Here is a 19132-nt window from a genome sequence, read left to right as displayed (position 1 = left end):
AGCAAATAATGAACTTATGTAAAACAAATAAAAATAGACAAATAGAAGATGCTGTAATTTTAGCACAAAAAATAAAATACAATGTTGAATTAAAACATTTACATTAAAAGAACTAACAATTAAAAATCAAACACATTAATAATAATTGGGAAAAATTTATAATAGAGGAGACAAAAAAAATGTGTTTGGGATATTCCATATAACATTGCAAGTTTAATTTTGGAAAACACAAAATATAAATAGTACAAAAATTAATAATAATATGTGGAATTAAATCATGAAATGTATCAGGAATTAACCCTAAATTCAAAAAACCAGCTAATGAAATAGCTAACACATCAGTAATAAACAAATAAGAAAAATTACATTGGGTGAAATAATAAATGGAATAAACACTTAAAATTAATAAATCACCAGATCATCTAAACATATATTACCATAAATTAAAAATAGTCTCTTATACATGCATGCTATGACGCCGTCCCCGTTGCCTAATCTGAATTTACGTAAATTTAAGCTGGTAGGTTAATTTTGAATCTCAAGGGGGGGTTCCTGGCCTCGTGGCAGTAGGCAGGGATGCGGCGACAAAGGACTCCCCGGGCTGTTATGGCCTCCCAGGACGCCTTATTAATGAAACACACGAGTTCCTTTGGTGATTTATTGCGGAGTACACTCTACAGGTCACACGTTCACGTGACTGGCCGCTTCACCGTCGACCTAAGCTCCGCGCACCTGGACCTGCTAGGGTCACTGCGAGAGTATACGGACGTGGCGTGACGAGTGAGGACGAACGGTCCCACGACTTAATTAAGGGAACACATGACACTAAATTACTGTGGTTAGTCCGCACAAGAGAATGATTGGCTTATTAAAACACGTTACACTAAGTTACTGCGATTAGTCCCGCACAGGAGAATAAGCCACTTATTAAAACACGTTACACTGAATTACTGCGATTGGTCCGCACAGGAGAATAAGTTACTTACTAAAACACGTTACACTGAATTACTGCGATTAGTCCCGCACAGGAGAATATGCATGAGCGGATAGTCCGCGGGGTGGCGATGGCCACGTTAAGCTGGGTACGGACACGGTGGAATCTGGAGCGATATCACACACGAAGCCGTGGCACGTCCCAGGTGAATACTCGTCCGAAAGTTTTGGTCGCGTTCGGCGCAGTGCCGCCCTGCGTGGGCAAAGAACTATGTCCCGTGGTGGGACGTGAAAGCGTGAGGCGCAGGTGCCACGACGGGTCACCTAATTGCATACGTAAAATATAAAAACCCCTGATGGGATACACATGTTATTAAAAGACCGCGCGTGACTGCTAACGGCCGATTTGGGCCGACCGGGGAGCTGATATAAAACGTTTGGACTATATTTACCTATTGCAGTTATATGGCGTTGGTGCAAAAATTGAAGGCTCCCCGTGCGTGGGCTGCCGGCCCGGGCGAGTGCTGGATGGCGACTGACTAACCTCCCTGGCCGCCGGGGCCAGGGAGGGGGGAAATACCGCGGGAAAACTGCGGAGCGCGGGAAGATGACTTCGGCCAGTTTTGTGAATTATACCCTTGTAACATATGATCATTTAATTAACATTAATTATTGAATGGTTTAGATTTCTTAGTTTTTGTTTATATTATAAAATGCCTGAGAAACAATACCCTTGCGCAGTGCCACACCCGGCCGGGCGCTTTGCACACGTAGGAGGCCGTGACTGACGTCACGCCGTTCGGGGCACTGCACTACGTTGCGCGCGCGGGCGCGTTCGGGGCGCGGCACTTATCAGGTGTTGAGGACACATAACGGCCTGTGCTCTCAGAGGGAGCACTGACGGCGGCGTCAAATGCCCCCCCCCCTCGACGAGGCCGTTCTGTGCACAGACGGATGCCAGCAAGGTGGGTATGGGGGCGGTGCTATACCAGGTCGACCCCGACGGCGAGAGGAGAGTGTTGGAATATGCCAGCTCCAAATTCGGGCCGGCCGCGAGGAACTATGACGTAAGTGAGCAGGAATGCTTGGCGGTAGTGTGGGCGGTTAGTCGCTACCGGCACTACCTTGAGGGCAAAGAGTTCACCCTTAGGACAGACAGTCAATGCCTCAAATGGCTAAACACGATGCAGGGCCGCAAATCTAAATTTACCAGGTGGGCCATGACGCTACAGAACTATGCCTTCCAAGTCGAGCATGTGCCGGGGAAAGCGAACCAGCTCGCGGACGAGCTTTCCCGGCACCCTGACCCGGCAAACGTCTACGAGGACGGAGGATCCTGGGAGGACCTGCTTCCTCCACAGGGTCACTCCTCAGCTATAGGGGAGTCATCCGGGTGTGCCGCCCTGTACGCTGTGACTCACCAGCCCCAGAGACTCGGTCGCAAGTCTTTAGACACACTAGCCGACCTCATCAATGCTGTCCAGCAGGTACAGCGGGGAGACGCCGCCGCCAGGGCCGCTGTCGAGGCGTGTGGCGCCCAGGTGACACCGTACCAGAGGGTGGTAGACGGGGTCCTGCAGAGTAGGGCACCTGGGGATATGGAGTCATGGCGAATTTACGCCCCAGAGGGAGCCCGATCCGCCATCCTCGCCTACTTCCATGACCACCGGCTCGCGGGTCACCCCGGCGCAGAGCAGACGGCGGAGGCGCTGCGCACCACGTTTCACTGGCCGGGGGTGGCCCGGGACGTCCGGGAGTATGTGAGAAATTGTCTCCGCTGTCAACACTGCAAGGCGAGGAGGACAGATGGTGAGGAGCAGCAGCGACCGAGGCGGCCCCAACACCCTTTCCACACCATAGCGCTAGACATCATGGGTCCTTATCCTCGGAGCAGCAAGGGAAGGAGGTTCCTCGTGGTAGTCACAGACTTGTTCACCAGGTGGGTGGAGGCCTACCCTGTCTCCAACGTCCGTTCGGGTACACTAATCGCCCTGTTGGACGGGGAGGTTTTTCCCCGGTTTGGATACCCGGCAGTAGTTTTGAGTGATAATGTATGCCAGTTCACGGGTGCCAGATGGAAGCAGGCATGTCGAAGATGGGGGGTAGACCATCATACTACCCCCACATACCACCCAAGGGCCAACCCAACCGAGAGACGGAACCAGGAAATTAAGGCGCAGCTCCGTCTCCGGTTGGGCGAGGACCACAGCAAGTGGGACTTGCATATTCCGGCTCTCCTGTACAGTCTGAGACGAAGGACGAATGCGGTTACGGGGTACACACCGGCAGAACTAGTCCAGGGGCAGAACTTGGCGCTGCCAGGCGAACGCCGCGGGGTGGCGGCCGCTACAGCAGGGGAGTGGGGCGAGTCGCGGCGGGCAGAGCTGTCGGAGAAACGGGAGCAGGCAAGGCAACATCAAGAAACCTACCTCCGCAAGCACACGCCACAGACGGATAGGCCACCGCCCGTGCTAGCGCCGGGGGAGCAGGCGTTTGTGCGCCAACACCACCTGTCATCCGGAGCCAAAAAGTTCTGCGCTGGGTTAGCGCCAAAATGGGCGGGGCCCCGGCCCATTCTACGTCAGGCAGGACCAACGTCGTACATAGTACGGACGCCCAATGGAGGGCGTACCAAAATTCATAGGGATGACCTCAGATGTGCGACGGACGTGGAAACGGACACAGAGCAGCCCGGGAGTCCGGATTGGCCGCCAGCATTGCCGGCGAACACGCCCCAGGGAGCGTCCCGGACGTCAGAGCCACGTGGTCCGATAGGCCCCCAGGCCCCGGGGGAGGCAAGGGAAAATGTGCCAGACGTTACTCCCACAGACATCACTCCAGCACCAACGTCCACGGACATACTGGAGACAAGGCCAACAGACGCGACAGAGGACGTGATCCCGGATGACGAGACACGAGACGTGACTTCCACGGCTGCGGGAGACAGGACACCAGGCAGGGCTGAAGGGGAGGAGGCAGAGCAGTGGCCTTATAGCCGGGAGCTGTGGCAGTACCTGGAGACAACGTTGGACTCTCTGGAGAGGGGTTGGAAGGGGTGGCCCACCCTTGACACGGGGCGGCAGGCGTACCGGGACGGGTCACGGGAAATGGTCACGGAACCAGAGTCGGATGATGAAGGGGAGGGGGTCAGTGAGGAGCAGGGCCTTCCCCGCCAAATCTCTGGGGGCGGTTGCGACATTTCTGAGTGTCTGGGAACAGATGTTGAGGCGAACACAGGGGACGAGGAGGAGCGCCGCCTGCGCCAACAGATGCAGCGGACCGGGGGTGAGTGCCGTTCGGATGACCCGACCCCCACCCTGTTCGACCTGTTTCCACAGGCTGCATCCACACCTAAGGCGAGTCCGCACGCAGATTTTCCCCCTCAGGCAGGCCCCACCGCGCTCGTAGTAAACAAACCCGCTACACCATCTCGTCCCTCCAGGACCCGCAGGGCCCCTGAATATCTGAAAGATTACGTGTGCCCCACTCTGACCATGGCAGTGCGCCGCGACGTACCCATACCCAGGTGCAGCGTGATGAGCCTGTTACCCTCCTGGGAGCAGTGCGAGGTTGACCCCCAGTGTGATCACACAATGTTTGAATTATCCCCAAGTACGTCGAGTGATACCTAACTGAGAAACGTTGCCGCGCATAGCTGCCTCGTGGGAGGGGGGGCATTTGACGTCGACCCAAGTGCCTACCTAGCTCCCTACAGGCCGTTATGACGAGGCAACGCCTCTCCTGCCAGTTAGGCATAATGATATACCAGTGTGTGTTGTTTTTTTTTTCAGCGGACTGTAATCTTTTATATTTTTGAAGGGTATTGTTGTATTTGTACACCGGGCGACTGAGGTCCCGCCCTGCCTGCGAAACGTCATGTGCTCCGTGGGAGACGTCGAGGGGAGGGAGAGACGCGCCGGGAGGGGAAGCGCCGCGCGCGGAGCGCTCAGTCCAGTCAGTCGCGAGGGAGACACGGTCGCGAGTAGTCGCACAGTCGCTGGGCAGACGGCCCCGAGGAGTAGTCGCGGAGTAGTCGCTGGGCAGACGGCCCCGAGGAGTAGTCGCGGAGTAGTCGCTGGGCAGACGGCCCCGAGGAGTAGTCGCGGAGTAGTCGCGTGAATCGCGGGAGATTCTCGTGGCGCGGTTGTCTAACAAGCGGTCACGATTGAGACGCGGGAGAAGACTTGCAACCTACAGAGACTTAAAACCTATCCTGAACATCGGGAAGTAATAGTTATAGTGTCAGTGCCAGCGTCGCACGGACTTTCGGTGCGGTACGGAACGGCGTGGCACAGCCCGCGGAGCCGGGCTTCACCCCAGACGTACGCAGGCAGGAACGGGGCCAGCCCCAAGTATTCCGTGTTGGTGGGTTAATAAATCATGAGTCGACCGTTGAATTTGGTATTAGTCATTTCGGGCACCAGTTTGACGTTCCCCGGAGGCCACGAGGCCTGAACCCCCTCTACCACGAGCAGCCGGGCAGCTGCACTGTTCCTGGGGAAAAACCTGGGCGACGACATATATATCACAATATTTTATTAAGTATGTCAGGAACATATTTATAAAATTAAATTAAATAAAAAAATCTTTTCTAATTATAAACATTGAAATATAAAAACAATTTAGACGACAAATTCATGTCACAAAAATATACAAAGTAAATGAATGTTTAAATAATATTACAAATGTGACACACATCTCTTGGATATTTTCATTGAGCATTCCAAGCACTGCACTTACTTCTAAATAGTCTTCCCCTCCCTCTGATATGGGCAATAACGGCACATTTTTATTTTTCAAGATGATCCGTCTTGATTGATTCGATGAAGAAGCATTGGCATCTTCAGGATGGATGGTTGTCAGTCAATTTTTTATTAGTGTTGTTAGACCAGATGGCAAGTTCTGAATGGTAACCCTACCAAAAATTTACAACAGAAAACAACAGAAAATACGACAGAACTTTACAAAAGAAAGCAACTGAAATACAATAGGATACAACAGGATTTTCTGTTGTATTTAATGCGGGAATTGGCCGCTTTCTGTTGGTTTCTGTTGTAAATCGTAGTGTATTTCAATGGTTTCTATTGGTTTTTGTTGCAAAACATTCTAATGGATTCTGTTGTTTTCTGTGGGTTTTATTGCATTATGTTGGGTCTTGTTGTTTCCTGTTGCAAAGAGTTCTGTTGGTTTGTTGCATTTCAGTGTTATTCAAAGTATTCTGTTGGGTTTTGTTGTTTTATGTTGCAAAGAGTTCTGTTGGTTTTGGTTGTATTCCAGTGTTTTTCATTGTATTCTGTTGGGTTGTGTTGTTTTCTATTGCAAAGAGTTCTGGTGGTTTTTGTTGTTTTCTATTGCAAAGAATTCTGTTAGTTTCTGTAATATTCTAGTGTTTTTCATTCTATTCTGTTGGGTTTTGTTGGTTTCTCTAGTATTCCAGTGTTTTTCATTGTATTCTGTTGGGTTTTGTTGTTTTATGTTGCAAAGAAAGAGCTGTCTTGGCTCGTTTAGCCCGCATTATATGTACATTTTCCTTCTACAATCGTTCATGTTACAACTTTACATATTGCTATCCCTTTGGATGTTTTGAATTTACAATATTATTTACACATGGCTACGAAACATACTTACACTACACACTTAATAATCTTCATAAATATTTACAATCATAACATGTCTTAACATAACTATAATACATTGTCTGTTCATATTTTACAACTGCCATCTGGTGACGAGTGGTGGCATTACAATGGCCATGGCCGGAAAATTGTGCCGCGGACAACACTGTGACACGGGTTTATGTTTAAATAAAGAGGAGGTACAACGTCAATCTGTTGCAAAGAGTTCTGTTGGTTTCTATTGTATTCCAGTGTTTTTCATTGTATTCTGTTGGGTTTTTTTGTTTTCTGTTGCAAAGAGTTCTGTTGTATTCCAGTGTTGTTCATTGTATTCTGTTGGGTTTTTGTTGTTTTATGTTGCAGAGTGTTCTGTTGGTTTCTGTTGTATTCCAGTGTTATTCACTGTATTATATTGGGGCTTGTTGTTTTCTGTTGCAAAGAGTTCTGTTGGTTTAGGTTGTATTCCAGTGTTTTTCATTGTAATCTGTTGGGTTTTGTTGTTTTCTGTTGCAAATAGTTCTGTTGATTTCTGTTGAATTCCAGTGTTTTTCATTGTATTCTGTTGGTTATTGTTGTTTTCTGTTGCAAATAATTCTGTTGGTTTCTGTTATATTCTAGTGTTTTTCATTGTATTCTGTTGGGTATTGTTGGTTTCTGTTGTATTCCAGTGTTTTTCATTGTATTCTGTTGGGTATTGTTGTTTTCTGTTACAAAGAGTTCTGTTGGTTTCTATTGCATTCCAGTGTTTTTCATTGTATTCTGTTGGGTTTAGTTGTTTTCTGTTGCAAAAAGGTCTGTTGGTTTCTGTTGTATTCCAGTGTTTTTAGTTGTATTATGTTGTTTTGCTGATAATTTTGAAGCACATATGTAAAGTCTAATTACGATCACCATATATCCCGTACATTAATACTGATACAATATCAAGAGGTAAAAGTTCTGTATCGCATATCCAAGATTATCACTTGGCCCTGTACATTTTGATCCCCCGTAACCTGAATAAAGAATATAATTTCTTTTATACGTCACATTACGTGCTATCGGACGTAAAACGTTGGCAATTCGCGCCTCTATACTGCTAAAAAAAATCCCTGCAAGAATTAATGCTTGGGCTTGGGTACACAGTAGGAACTCAAGTATTTTTTTATTATTATTTACATTGCATCAAGTAAAACAACAAAGCATATTTTTTATTTGGATATATTAAAGCAATGTAACATAAATAACAACAAACAAAAATTTAATTTATTCCCTACTGTGCATCCAAGCCCAAGCCTCAATCCTTGACGCAAGCCTTAATGTTTAATAAATCTTATCTATAACCCTTAAATATATATTTAAAGAAATCATAATTCTTGCCAATTTCTTCATTCACTTTCGTAGCAAACAAATGTCACATTCGTAACCTTGCAGTGTGTCCCAGCCTGTTATATAGGAAATGTGGGGTAGTTAGGTTGGTAGGCCTGCAGTGTAAATAGAGGCCAGTTTGTAATGATAGCGGCCAGCGTATCGGTCATTGGTTCATGGTGAGTGTATACGGGAGTGAGGACTGCAACCTAAATATTTATAGAGGGACATAACAGTGGCGACGAGAAAAATTATTCTTTCCCAGGCGTGCGTGTGGGAAACGTAAACAAAAACCGCGATGGCGATGTTTCCCGCGTTCGGTGAATTTGTTCCAGGGCGTGACACGTGGCACACATATTCGGAACGATTGGAATATTACTTTGTGGTGAACAAAATAAAATACAGTGATGAAAAACGGGCGATATTTTTCACCATTTGTGGGGCAGAGCTTTATAACCTTGTGACCTCATTAGTGGCCCCAAAGTCATCATCCGAGGTGGCATTTCCGGATATTTTGGCGGTACTCACGCAACACTGTGAACCCAAACCGAGTGAGATCGTGGAATCGTTCAAATTCCATAATAGGAACCAGCGCAAAGGTGAATCGGTGGCGGAATTCGTGGCGGACTTACGACGGCTCAGCATTCACTGCAATTTTGCGGATTTGGATCGTATGTTGCGGGATCGGGTGGTGTGTGGTGCGCGGGACACAAAGGTGCAACACACACTTTTGACAAAAGACAACTTAACATTTAAGAAAGCGGTTGAGTTGGCCACAGCGGCTGAAGCCACAGGCCGCAATGTCCACGATCTACAGGTGCAGCAGGGCACAGACGCTGGGGCAGTGCTGAAAGTGGGACGCATCAGGTACGACAAAAAGGTGGTTAAGAACGACCAGAAGCGGAGTCAAGTCCAGGTGGACCAACAACTTGCAGCTGACAGGCGCGCATGTTGGAGGTGCAATGGAGACCACAGCCCAACCCAATGCCGACACATCCAGACAGTGTGCAATTTTTGTGCCAAAAGAGGGCACCTGGAAACTGCGTGTATCACCAAGAGGAGGAAAGGTAATACAGGAGTGAATGGGGGGTCCCGAGACCGAAAGGAGATGGGCAGGCCTAGTAAGAGTGCCAGTGACACTGCCGGCACCTACAACCTTACAAACCAACCAGACAGTGACGAAGAGGATGGAGCAGTTTACAAGGTATTTCAAACGTCGGCGAGCAATTGTACGAGTGAACCACCAATTGTTTTAGATGTGTGGCTGAATGGTCAGAGACTTCCTATGGAAATTGACACTGGCGCAAGTTTCTCGATCATCAGTTTTGAGACACACAAGAAACTGTGGCCCGATCGACCAGCCCTAACAGATGCAAACCGGGTCCTACACACGTGGTCGCAGGAAAAGTTGGGGGTTAGGGGAACTCTTGAAGTATTGGTACAGACAAAGACTAGTGAATGTAGACTACCAGTTTTGGTGGCGGAAGGGAAGGGGCCTAGTCTGGTGGGCAGGAATTGGTTAGAACCACTGGGTATACAAGTAGCAGGCATTTACCAAATATCACATCAGGAAGTACCCCCTGCAGTGCAACACCATGCACGGGTGTTCGACAGTGTAGAGCTGGGCAAATACGTAGGGCCCCCAGTGACAATGGAGCTAGAACCTGGAGCAACGCCAATCTTCCGGAGGAGCCGGGGAGTGCCATTCGCATTGCGGGACATGGTGAGTGCAGAGATTGACAGACTGGTTGATCAGGGTGTATACGAGCCAGTGGAATTTTCAGATTGGGCGACGCCTATTGTACCCATTCGGAAGGCGAATGGGATGGTCAGGCTTTGCGGTGACTATAAAATTACAGTGAATAAAGTATGCAGAGCAAATGTCTATCCATTACCAACCATTAATGAGGCTTTTGCAAGTTTGGCGGGAGGGACAGTTTTTACGAAGCTAGATTTAGCAGATGCATACCTGCAGGTGGCGGTGGATGACGCGACAGCTGCAATTTTAACAGTTAATACGATGAAAGGGTTGTTTCGGGTTAGGCGCTTACCTTTTGGAGTAAGCGGGTGCCCAGCGATCTTTCAGCGGCTTATGGAAACCCTGCTAGCAGGTATTCCAGGTGTGGTGGTCATGTTGGATGACATTTTGGTCACTGGGACAGAGTTCAGGGAGTGTTGGCGAGAATAGACAAAGCAGGATTGCGACTCAAAAAGGCAAAGTGTGTATTTGCGGCAGAGTCTGTCATATTCTTGGGGTACAGAATCGATCGGGTAGGAGTGCGCCCTACAGATGCGAAAATGGAAGCCATCCGTGAGGCACCAGTACCTACATGTAAGAAGGAACTGCAGGCATTTTTAGGCTTTCTGAATTTTTACGAAAGATTCCTGCCGAATAAGGCATCAGTCCTGGAGCCCTTACATCGTCTCTTGGACAAAGGAGCGAAGTGGGTATGAAGGTCGGAGCATACTGAGGCGTTGTGCAAAGCGAAAAACCTATTACAGTCTGATCAGGTTCTCACTCATTATGACTTACATAAGCCTTTAACGCTGACATGTGATGCATCAGATTATGGAGTAGGTGCAGTGTTGGCGCACGTTACCGATGATGGCAAAGACGTGCCCTTGGCCTTTGGATCGCGCACTCTGACTAGGCATGAGAGGAACTACTCCCAGCTCGATAAAGAGTCACTGGCTGTGATGTTTGGAGTGACCAAATTTCGACAGTATGTGACAGCCCGGCATTTTACTATCGTGACAGATCACAAACCCCTGTTACGACTGCTGGACCCCAAGCGGCAAACACCAGATATTCTGTCACCATGCCTCTTACGATGGAGCTTATGGCTCTCGATGTTCGACTTCCAGATAGTGTATTTGCCGGGAACCAAGATACCCCATGCCGATGCCCTCAGCCGGCTACCCATGGCCACTGGAAACATACAGGTACCAACTGTTGGTGATGTGCTCATGCTTGAAGCCATGCCAGAGCCACCAATCGATGCTGAGACACTGGCGCAGTTGACCGACAGGGACCCTGTCCTCCGTCAAGTAAAGCAGCACACAAGCCAAGGTTGGCAGGGCAGGAATGCAGACTCTGAGGAGTTGTGGCCATATTGGAACAGGAGAGAGGCGTTATCCCTTCACAAGGGCTGTCTCTTGTGGGGCAATAGGGTGGTTATTCCAGAGGGGCGTCGCAGGGAACTGTTGATGGTCCTTCATGCCGCACATGACGGAATTGTCAAGTCTAAGATGGTTGCCCGTAGCTATATGTGGTGGCCTGGAATGGACAGGGACATTGAGCAAATGGTAGGTCAGTGCGCAATCTGCCAGCAGCAGCAAGCCAACCCGCCCAAAGTGAAGGAGGTGAAATGGGCACCGGAGAGTGAGCCATGGGTTAGGCTACACATGGATTTCTGGGTCCTTTCCAGGGGAAGGTTTTCCTCATTGTGGTGGATGTGCACTCAAAATGGCCAGATGTGAAGGCAATGCATAACATGTCATCAGGTGCAGTTATCCAGGCACTACGAGAGATCTTCAGTTGCCATGGGATTCCCCGGTACCTGGTCTCAGACAACGGGACAGCTTTCGTGTCCCGAGAGATGGAAGAATTCCTAACGAAGAATGGAGTTGTACTAATGCGCACACCACCATTCCATCCAGCCACAAACGGTCAAGCGGAGCGCATGGTGCAGACGGTGAAGTATAAATTGTGGAAAATAGGAGCGGGAGACTGGCACACACGAGTCGCTCGAATGTTGTTGGCTTTGCGCACAACACCACTGGGAGAATCTCATAAGACACCGGCAGAACTCCTAATGGGGAAACCATTAAGAACGGTGCTGGACCAGATACGCCCCAAACCAAGTTTTCAAGGCGAGGAAACCCAAGAGGTCGCAAACCACCACAGGGGCAGGTTTTTTTTAGTTGGGCAGCAGGTGCTTCTTCGTGACTATAGAGGGACTCGTAAGTGGATACCAGGAACCATTGTATCCAAACAAGGGCCCGTGACATACACAACCCAAGATAAGAACGGCAACGTGTATAGACGTCATGTGGACCAATTGCTGAGCAACAAAGTGGCACATCCATCAAGCCAGGCGGTGTCAGTTACATGTACTGATGGCTGTGCTGCGACCAATCGTGGCAGTACCACCCTGCGTCAGCTCATGCCGACTGACGGGATGGCTCTGACAGAGCCAACGCAGGTCCCAGAGACCATACAGCGGCACCCTATTCCGATGGAGCCGGCACAGGTACCACTGATCGTACAGGAGCAACCAGCAGAGAATTGGAAGGAGCGGAAGGGTAAACAGCAACAGCTGCCGGGAACATCACCAGTGGGAGCATCAACACCGGACCACAGCAGCAGCCCTTTCAGAGGGTTTGAACATCATCATGACAATGGGTCAGAGCCATGGGAGGGACTGCAGATGGAGCTGATAAGCGCACAGCCGCCCAGGAGATCCGCCAGGGCGAGGATGGTACCGGGGAAACTGCAAGACTATGTGTAGAAATCTTAAGGGGGGAAGTGTTATATAGGAAATGTGGGGTAGTTAGGTTGGTAGGCCTGCAGTGTAAATAGAGGCCAGTTTGTAATGATGGCGGCCAGCGTGTCGGTCGTTGGTTCATGGTGATTGTATACGGGAGTGAGGACTGCAACCTAAATATGTATAGAGGGACATAACACAGCCTGTACAAAGAGAGTGAGCCATAAAAATGTGTTAAATAGTTAATGAAAAATGTATTTAGAGAAATGTTATTATCCAATGGTAATTTTACACTAATCAAACTCGGTAAATAAAATATGTAAACGATAAACAGAAACGTTTTTCTTAAATGCCAAATATTATGTGGGTAATGCCGATCAGTGGTGGGAAATGTGATCACTGTGATCGGCATTACCCCCGAAGGCATCCGCCATGAAACAGGTTATGTACAAGGGAAAAAAAAACAATTATACAAAAATCACTAAAGATCAGCAAGAAAAACAAAAAACAAAAAAAAACCAACAGAATACAATGAAAAACACTAGAATACAACAGAATTCTTCGCAACAGAAAACAACAAAACCCAACAGAATACAATGAACAATACTGGAATACAACAGAAACCAACAGAACTCTTTGCAACAGAAAACAACAAAACCCAACAGATTACAATGAGAAACACTAGAAAACAACAGAATCCAACAAAACTCTTTGCAACAGAAAACAAAAGAATACAATGAAAAACACTAGAATACAACAGAATACAAGGAGAAACACTAAAATAGACCAGAATCAAACAGAACTCTTTGCAACAGAAAACAACATAATCAAATGAGAAACACTAAAATACAACAGAATCCAACATAACTCTTTGCAACAGAAAACAACAAAACCCAACAGAATACAATGATAAACACTGGTATTCAAAAGAAACCAACATAACTGTTTGCAACAGAAAACAACAAAACCGAACAGAATACAATGGAAAACACTGGAATACAACAGAAACCAACATAACTCTTTGCAAAAGAAAACAACAAAACCCAACAGAATACAATAATAAACACTAAAATACAATATAATCCAACAGACTGCTTTACAACAGAAAACAACAAAACCCAACACTTTCTGTTCCAATATCTTTCACAACAGAATCCAATAAAAACCAATGAATTCAGTGGGCTTTGACAACAGAACCCACTAGAATACAATGATGTATTTTTTTGTGTGTGTAAATTGTCCCCAACAAAATACACTAAAACCAAATGAAGTCAGTGTGTTTACAACAAAACCCAACAGGATCCAATAAAATACACTGAAATCTCATCTGTCATACAACAGGATACACTGAAATTCCTGTTGTATTTTATTGGTTTCCGTTGTAAATTTTTGGTAGGGAAGCCTGAGGGCATACCGGTGTTGAGGTGAGAATATCGGTGGAAATTATAATGGGCGCCACCACGTGAGTGGGCACGTGGACCCGGCTGAAAGACTCTAACTCAGGGCGTTACGTGGCCCGTGTGCGGCGAGATATTAGCCCTCCTGATGTTTTACGCAGCTCCTGTCCCTAACTAAGCCCGCTCTCATAGTCGGGCACGCTTCTAATTACCGCAGTGGGCTCTCAGGGCGTCCCACACGCCGCTGACCAGGTTAGGGACCCACGTGGCCCCCCGAACACAAACACGTAACAAAGTTAATTGGTTTTTATTCTACTCACGGTACACGTCCTTACACGGTCCTCCGTTGATACAACTATAAAACGTCCGAGGCACGAATCAGATTAGGTGAGGAGGCGAACCACGCACGTGGTCGCCTCAAGGTATAGACACGTCCGCCCTCGGCTGGCGGGAGAGAGAGACTGGGCTGAGCTCATGGCTTGCGGGAGGCAACATGGCGCCCCTTCGCGCCGAACACAATTACCGTTACAATTTAGCTGTGACGTGCCCCCGGTTACTATTAGAAAATACATAAATTCTTTTACAAAAATTATTAAATTACTTCCATGTCCAGACCGTCTGTAATAATTACTTATAAGAATAAAACATGGTTCAAATGAGTTGCATGCTAGTTCCTCCGTCGCCCGCTAGGGAGCGTCCTTGTTCGTGCTTGGACTTATTAAATAACAAAGGATCATGAAGTTATTAATTGAAAGACACTCACATGCATAGCCATCGTTACACTGTTTTGGGGCGGAAAGAAAAAGGATTACAATATTAATTAATATTTATTAGGGGTGCGGCGCACTGCAGCTAAGCTTGCTGTAGTTCGTGGCGCGCAACACACACACGCACACACGCACGCACAAGCGGGCGGTTTGAACAGAGATGGTGGTTGGGCGGTGGCATATCGGGCTCAAAGGGGGCCGCAGGCCCGGACGACGTCAAGCCGTTGATGAAGATGGTTTGTTGTCAGTGACATGGATATAAAGTCAAAACGACGTAGGTTTGTGGTTTCGTCATATTTTTTGTAGATGATGTAGCCGTTGCTGCAGCTAATGAATATCAGATGATAAAAAATTGCCAGAGGCCATCTCCTGGTTTTTCGGTTGGCCGAATACACGCTGAACTTCATATACAACGTGTTGACTCCAGATTTGGTGCAATTATCAAATGAAATCATCTCCGGCTTGTTACTCTTACTGTCGACATAATTTTCGTGATGCATTAATGACAGGAGAATGACAGCCGTATGTTTTTTTGGCACATACGATAAAAGTGTAAATTCTTTGGTAATTCTATATAATATTGACTCAACAGGCCGGCTCTTATTTGACTGAAATTCCTCCTGAATTTCTGGCATGTTTCTCTTTGGCGTCCCCACGACTGTCAAAGTCTCATAGACCGGCTCTACGATAAAGGGAACACTGGTCTCTGAGACCGGGTGAATAATACACATAAAGAGGAATAACGGTCTGTCAGACCGGGAAGAAACTTACCTTATAGGGAACACCGGTCCAGGAGACCATGTAGGTTTCAGAAAAGCGTTAATGGGCGACCACGAGGTTGAAAGATCCGGACGCTAATAATAACTACCTGCTGTCCGAGGATGCTTTGAGACTCTCTTAGAAGAAGGGCGAGGAGGGTGACACCCTGCACGCTCTACAGCTCAAATTTGAAACTCTACCGGCCCCACAGGCCGGTGTTCCGTGCAGAGGGTTAAGAGCCGCACAAAAAGATGTACGACTGAGTAGGGTCGGCGCAGAGCTAATTAAAAAGGATTTGAATAAACTTACAACTATTGCGATGACCTGGATGTGGCGCGAAATCTGTAGGCTCTGCATTCGCGAAGCGACCGATCCCTGTGATCTCCCGATGGCAACTGGCGCGAGGGCGCCGCGCGACCTCGCGCCAAGACACGTGAAGCGCGGGAAAACAGCTCCGACCATTTATGGATTTAAATGATATATTTGATAATACATGATTATTTAACAAATGCATATAATTTTCATATTATTTTAGTATCTTTGAATTGTTATTAATTTGTTTGTTTTGAAAGAAGAATTACAGATTTAATTATACATTAGCGCATTGCCACACCCGGCCGGGCGCTGTAGTCGACTTGGTGTTCGTCGCGGCGCACTTACACTCACTCGGCAGACATCACGCTCGGGCGTGTTCGATGCGCTTAAGAGTAAGTGTTGTTGGGACGTAACGGCCTATGCGATCCAGAGGGAGCACCGGCGGTTGGCGTCAAATTAATTTCAGTAGACTACCAAATTAATGATCTCTAAAAGTATTCACATCTGGGAAAGAGAAATTACAGTAAAACCTCGTTAACCCGAACTTCTTTAACACAGATGTCCGGATAACCCGGACCAGTTTTAGAAAAAAAATACGTTGTTAGTAAATGAAGACTTGTTTTACAGACAATAAATCACTATTTTCAATAGGTACATTACTCGAATTCACTTGCCAGTGGGCGAGTTCAGTGCCCTCACCCCACATGCTGTTGATACACAGCAATCTGGTAAATTGATGGTTAAATCAGAGAGTCAAGACGAAACATCGCTAAACGAGCTTCTAATGCTAAAGCAGATGTGATATCGCGCTACTAATAAGCGATACACAAAAGTGAGGTAGCAAAATCCCACTGCCTTGTTAACTACGGACTAGTTTTTACTAATATTATACAGTGTAAATACATTTGTGGTTTTAGGTGTAAGTTTCCCATTAATAATTTTTTAACTCCATTAAAAATATTTTAGTTAAGTACAGGCAAGTTTTTATTTTTAGTTTTTCCCCCCCTCATTCTCTGCATAAACAGCATTTTTGTTAAATTGGATTGGCCCCGGCTCTAGTTGATCCGGGTTAAAGACGGTTTACACAGGGCCGGTGCAAGGTAAATTGGCGCCCTAGGCGAAAAACCTTAGTTGCCCCCCCCCCCCAACCCCCCCCCCCCAAAACGGCAGGTTCGGACACCACGAAAAAAATTTTCCTTGCCTCAAGATTCATCACGTAAGCCTAAGATTTTGTCAACAATCAAATGTAAGCAGGGTTGTGTTTTTTTTTTTTACTTTTTTACTTATTACAAATCATAAACAGGTCACTGTGGACTTTAAATAATTACTTATATCAATATAAATATTCCAAACTGTTAGAAAAGTTCATTTTCATCTAGTTTCAATAATCGTTTAACATAGGTATTATATCAGCTGTTATGTGTCGTGCTGCGCCGCCCCCAGCTACTTGGCGCCCTATGCGGTTGCCTAGTTCGCTTATATGGACGCGCCGGCCTTGGGTTTACAGTACCTAACTAAACTCAAGAAAGTTATAATATTAAGAATTATACTAAAAATATACATAACTGTTAAAAAAGTAAAATTAATTGAATTATACCAATAACATTAATTGTACCTTTACATGGGCAGTTAAAATAACTTAAAAAAATTAATACACATAATAGATTATACATGCTGATGTGATAATGGACAACAGGTTCCATATCACATACTTTATAGTTGTACTGTATTTGAATACCAAAAGAGAGGCACTTAAAACATGACATCGACCAAATTGTCTACCTAGTTTCCGCAGCCCGTTATGCCACTGCAACGCCTTCTCCTGCCCTGTGTCGCGAGTTCGCCATATTGTGCAGTGCAGTGTAGCTAGGGCAGGGGGAGAAGACTCGCGTGTAAGAAGGGGTAACGGCCGAAGAGGAATATCCTTTGAGAAGACTCGGAGGTTGTGTAAATAATCGTATTAATTGATAATTGTAATAGTTCTGTAAATAATCTTTTTTAATTCCTTTTTACAGTGTTTATGTTAATATTGAAGGATTTGTGTTAATCATTGTTCACTAGGCGACCGCGTCACGGTCTCCCGCCAGCAACACGTCAGTGGTGGCGCGGGTCGCGAAGGACGGGGGAGAGAGTTAGTCGCGCGCGGAGCGCGGAGCAGCAGTCGCCGACAGGCATTCACGGCGGACAGACGTGCCACGCAGGACGCCGAGGCAGGCAGCGCGTAAGTGGATGCCGGCGTTGTGACGTGGGGAGCGGCAGTGGCACAGCCAGGATTGGGTTTTGGCGGGGGGGGGGGGTTCATTTTCAAGACAAAATAAAAGTAGTATAGGAATGGGGCCCCGAGCGCACGGCGCTGGCGCGTGGTGTGTGGCCGGTGGTGTTTTCCGCCATCTTGGATTGTGATGTCACGGCGGCCATCTTGGATGGTTGTGACCTTGACCTTTGACCTTGACATTTGACCTTCAAAATGTGTCAAAATCCGCCAAAATTGGGCAAAAATTGCCCAAAATTCCTCAAAAATCGCCAAAATTTACATTTCTTAGGAAAAAAATTCCACCAAAAAATCTCAAAAAATTAACTTATTCGAATTCTGATTGATTATATCGATTACCGTCCTCGGTTCGAACCCGGTGAGTGCAAAAAAAACTAAAAATGGCGACAGGCTCCTTCCTCAATGGTGGGTGCTAGCAGACTGACTCCTATCACTTTTTTTCAAAGCATATATCGTCAGCTGGTATGACGTCATGTCCGCCATCTTGAAAATCCATAATTTTAATGCTAGAGATTCGGGAAAAATTTAAAAATCATTAAAAAAATTAACTAATCGAATAAAATAATAAAAAAATCCTTATAACCACCGTTGCACTTTTCGTAACGGCCACCATCATTAAATCAAGAAACTGGAGGTCACCATCTTGTTTTCATCCGCTAGAGTGTGCTGATACCATGTTAGTATACTTAACCGGTCACCACACCTTTAACCTTGACCTTGAAATTTGACCTTGACCTTGAAATTTGACCTTGACCGTGAACTTTGACCTTGATATTTTACCTTGACCTTTGACCTTGTCCTTGAAATTTGACCTTGACCTTGAAATTTGACCTTGACCTGGATATTTGACTTTGACCCTGAAATTTGACTTTGTCCTTGTCGACCATCATGGATACGACATTTTATGTTCAGTACATGCTACCAGGAGCTACCACCTGCTGGAGTACGCCATCTTGTGTGTGTGTACTTGTATTATAGAGTACATTTCCATCTGGATAATTTTATTCTAACCCGCTACAGTGCAGTAATCATTTATTATAGAGGTGCCCCCCGCCATCTTGAAATACGACCGCCATCTTGAAATCATGTAATAATGTAGCTAGAAAAGCGGGAAAAAATCCAAAATTCATTAAATAAATCACTCATTAACTTACATATTGATTCGATCGATTCCTGTCCTCGGTTCGATACCCGATCGATGCAATAATGTTTAATATTATGTAAAAAATAATAATTTCAATAA

This window comes from Bacillus rossius, chromosome 2 (genome assembly GCF_032445375.1).
Source record: "Bacillus rossius redtenbacheri isolate Brsri chromosome 2, Brsri_v3, whole genome shotgun sequence".
Lineage (NCBI taxonomy): Eukaryota > Metazoa > Arthropoda > Insecta > Phasmatodea > Bacillidae > Bacillus > Bacillus rossius.
The sequence above is the reverse complement of the archived record's forward strand: the minus strand, read 5'-3'. Positions refer to the sequence as shown.